The sequence below is a fragment of the Macrobrachium rosenbergii genome, chromosome 47 (assembly GCF_040412425.1).
Source record: "Macrobrachium rosenbergii isolate ZJJX-2024 chromosome 47, ASM4041242v1, whole genome shotgun sequence".
Taxonomy (NCBI): Eukaryota; Metazoa; Arthropoda; class Malacostraca; order Decapoda; family Palaemonidae; genus Macrobrachium; species Macrobrachium rosenbergii.
The window spans coordinates 22,220,624-22,225,400 of record NC_089787.1 but is presented as its reverse complement, the minus strand read 5'-3'; the positions used below and the strand labels follow the sequence as shown (position 1 = coordinate 22,225,400).

General features: G+C 35.5%; 1 protein-coding gene across 1 annotated transcript in view; it reads left to right on the top strand.

Moving 5' to 3' along the window:
• Positions 1-670: 670 nt before the first annotated feature.
• Positions 671-4,777, top strand: part of LOC136830612 (uncharacterized) — a 13,955-nt gene continuing 9,848 nt past the window's right edge. Inside the window, exon 1 of the mRNA XM_067090179.1 lies at positions 671-894. The gene's annotated coding sequence lies outside the window, so the exon portion shown is untranslated. The remainder of the gene's footprint in view (positions 895-4,777) is intronic.

Genomic DNA, 4,777 nt, shown 5'->3' with positions numbered 1-4,777 from the left:
CTCAACACGTCAGGCAGACGGAGAATTGTTTACAAATTGACTCTCTGAAGGAGGAGATCTTCTTCTTCTTCTTCTTCTTGAACTGAGGACAGAGGACGAAGAGTTGAAATGGTAATCAAATACTGACCGCAAGTTCGTAGAGACAGTCCCGCCGGCGACAGTGCCATTCAAGGTCCCATTCAGCAGTGCCACAGGGGAGGGAGAGAGAGAGAGAGAGAGGGGGGCGGAGGTTGGTAGAGAGAGAGGGGGTATGTAGACAGAGAGATATATAGAGAGAGAGAGATGTAGAGAGGGATGTAGAGAGAGAGGGATGTAATGAGAGAGAGAGAGAGAGAGAGAGAAAGAGAGAGAGAAAGAGGTAGAAAAACAGAGAAAGAGGGAGAGAGAGAGAGAGAGAGAGAGGCGGGGGGAAGGGTGGGTAGAGAGAGAGAGATAGAGAGAGAGAGACGGAGGGAGAGAGAGAGAGAGAGGTAGAAAAGAAAAGAGAGAGAGAGAGAGAGAGAGAGAGAGAGAGAGAGATAGAAAAAGAGAGAAGGAAGGAGAGAGAGAGGTAGAAAAAGAGATAAAGAAGGAGAGAGAGAGGTAGAAAAAGAGATAAAGAAGAGAGAGAGAGAGAGAGAGAGAGAGAGAGAGAGAGAGAGAGAGAGAGTGCCATACAGCTTAGCTCTGCACTGTGGCCCTGTCATTACAGCCTCAGACTTCTTAGTGACAGCACAGTGCCAACTTTTGCTCTCACTCTCTCTCACTCAGTCTGTCTCACCAGTATCTCTCTCTCTCTCTCTCTCTCTCTCTCTCTCTCTCTCTCTCTCTCTCTCTCTCTCTCTCTCAGCCTTGTTCTGGTACCTATCAGAAAATCCATATTGGTGGTCGACCGATTATTTGCTGGATACGAAGGTAAATTTAACGATTGTTTTGTCTCGGAGGTGTATGTGATTGTGTTTGTGTGTTAACAAACATTGCTCTCACACGAAAGCACGTGTACAAACGTGGTATGTTTTAGACGAACTTTTTTTTGCTGATGTTTGAACACACAAAGTGACATTTGAGAAGTCAGTTTTGTGTATTTTGACAAAAAACAAACGCACATACATACACATACACATACACACATACATACACACAAGGGAGCTTTTTTTAAACACATACGCATTTTTTCGAGAAGTAGGTTTTCTGTATTTTGGAAAAAATACACACATACACTCACAAATACACACACACACACACATATATATATATATATATATATATATATATATATATATATATTTAGATTTATATTTATATATATATAAATATATATATATGTATATTTATATTTGTATATATATATATATATATATTCTTCTTCTTCTTTTAACGTGCTTTTATTCCCATTTTTGTATGGGGTAAGCACGATGCCTTCTTTTGAAGGACTTTTGATTTGGCTTTGGGGTAGACCTGTGGACTCGATCGGCTGCCCTGCCTGACATCGCTTAGACCCCGGTACGTATGTTTCATGTATCATACCCGACCCAACGCCCTTTCTTCCCAGCAGCGAGAAGTTATTGCGCGGGTATGGCGAGAGTTCGAGACGTGTGAGATGTTTGTTATGTTTTTAGAAGGTGTTGTAGTGGCTTTGTTTTGTGTGTGTATTTAGTCTGTAACATCCATTTGCTTTTTAAGCAAACCTATCCGTTGATTACATATATAATCCCGGGATGTCTACACGGATAGCAAAGTGTCTGCCTCTTTGACCAGTCGGCTGCGGGTTTTGAACCCGCGCCACAGACCTCTACGAAGTCCGAAGCTGCTGCTGTAACCGACTGAGCCACCGAGGCTCCTTTATATATATATATATATATATATATATATATATATATATATATATATATATATATATATATATATATTCTACCAGTGTCATAACCGATCACACACACAAACACACACACACACACATGCTGACAAAGAAATGTTATATATGCACACATGTGCTACCCATGAACATTTTACGGAATACGCCGTTACATCTACCTTCACACATGTGCTATCATATAAAATCACACGTCTTAATTATCCCTTATCAAACTATCAACCATCAAACATATGCTTAGGCGAATATTTAAGAGTCTACTGACGCATATATATACATATGCACTACATACATACATACATACATACATACATATATATATATATATATATATATATATATATATATATATACATATATATATATATATATATATATATATATATATATATATATATATATACATATATACATATATATATATATATATATATATATATATATACATATACATGTATCTCACTCCCTCATTCCTAAGAATTCAAACGCCCCCCAAAGGATTAATCCCTCCCAACTGAACAGGATTTCAATCCTGTCGCACCCGAGTATGTCGCAACTAATCCTTGGCATCCTACTGGGAGGTTACGTGAGCAGTTATTAGCCCAGTTATGGGCATGAAAAAAAGTCCGACTGATTAGGGAAGCGCCACTGGTATAAGAGCAGAGTCACGCCGTTGATGAAACTGTGTTAATAATCTCTCATTTAACTGAACATCTCACGATCTTGTTTACGTAAGAGCGCTGTCCATAGGGGAGGTAATTCGGCGGGGTTCCTATATAATTCTTGCCCGTGGTTATTATAGCGTCTCGCTCCGTGTTATCAACGGTTTTTGTCCCGGTGTTTCGTTTTGTTTGTTTTTGTGTTATCAACGGCGTTTATTCGGGTAGTTATAGATTATGTTTGGTGTTATCAACTGACCTTCCTTTTAACGTGTTTGTTTATCTTTTGCTTCGTGTTATTAACGGCGTTTGTTCATCTTTTGCTTCGTGTTATCAACGGTGTTTGTCCCGGTGTTTCGTTAGATCGTTTCTTTGTTATCAACGGCGTTTGTTCAGGTGGTTATAGATTATATATTGTGTTATCAACTGACCTTCCTTTTACGTGTTTTTTTTTTTATCTTTTGCTTCGTGTTATCAACGGCATTTGTTCAGGTACTTATAGATTATATTTTGTGTTATCAACTGACCTTCCTTTTATGTTTATCAACGTTTTGCTTCCTGTTATCAACGGTATTTGTCCCGGTATTTCGTCAGTTTGTTTCTTTGTTATCAACGGCATTTGTTCAGGTGGTTATAGAATATATTTTGTGTTATCAACTGACCTTCCTTTTAACGTGTTTCTTTATCTTTTGCTTCGTGTTATCAACGGTTTTTGTCCCGATATTTCGTTGATTTGCTTTTGTGTTATCAACGGTATTTGTTCAGGTACTTATAGATTATATTTTGTGTTATCAACTGACCTTCCTTTTATGTTTATCAACGTTTTGCTCCGTGTTATCAACGGTTTTCATTCCGGTATTCCGTTAATTTATTTTTGTGTTATCAACTGACCTTCATTTTACGCGTTTATCAACGTTTTCCTTCGTGTTATCAACGGTATTTGGTAAGGTACTTGCGAATTATATTTTGTGTTATCGACCAACGTCTCATTTCAGTGGTCATTAACATTTTATTTAATGTTATCAACGGTATTTGTCCCGGTGTTTCGTTAATTTATTTTTTGTGTTATCAACTGACTTCCCTTTACTTTGGTTATTGACGTTTGGTATCGTGTTATCAAAAGTATTTGTTAGGGTACTTATATATAATATTTTTGTGTTATCAACTGACCTCTCTGCTTTGTGTTATCAACAGAAGGTTAATATGCGTTAATTATTCAGTTATTTCTTTACGTATCGGACGCACTGTTAACTGGTAGATTGCCAAACCACGATCAACTTATCCAACTTTCGAATTAAAAAAAAAACTTTCAAAAAACATTTCGTCATATATCTTCGACAAAAGACCAGTTTTCACTACAAAGGCATAAGAAATCGGACGCACCGTCGACTGGCAGATTGCCACACCACGACAAAAACCTCGTTTTTCGAATTCCGACAAAAAAAATTGTAAGTTTACAAAGAAAATTCATCATATATCTTTGACAAAGGATGCGAAGGACAAGTTTTAATTACAGAGGCATAAGAAATCGGACGCACCGTCGACTTTATTTCACAAAAGCATTAGTCAGCGGTTCAAAGAACCTCCATAACGGTTTCCGGTCTCGGAAGGCTGACGTCACAAATCCAGAGGTCAGCCGTTATCTGCCTTACATAAACACAGTGTGACAATTCACTCGTATGTTTTTTGCGTGTTTGTGTTTCGGGAAATCGTTGTTTGTGTAAGGGTATGTTGTTGGCGTGTTTGTGTGGTTGTTACTTAAGTGGTTGTGATTACTTAGTTGTAATTACAACCAATTAATAGGATAATTAATTTGTTTACTTGTTAATCAACTTAATTATTTATCTTTATTTTATTTATTTATTTAGGAAAAAAATCTTCCATCGGGTTTGTTTAAAAAAAGATTGATAATAATAATAATAATAATAACAATAATAATAATAATAATAATAATAATAATAATAATAATAATAATAATTCATTCATTATTTCATAATTAAGGAAAACCTTTTAGATTCGTTTCATAGATAATAATAATAATAATAATAATAATAATAATAATAATAATAATAATAATAATAATAATAATAATAATAATTTTACACGATTCTGTAGATAGGAAACTTCTATAACAATAATAATAATAATAATAATAATAATAATAATAATAATAATAATAATAATAATAATAATAATAATAATAATAAATTAAGCAGAATTCCTCTGACGTCAAGAATCTTGACATCAAACCAGCAAAAAAAAATAA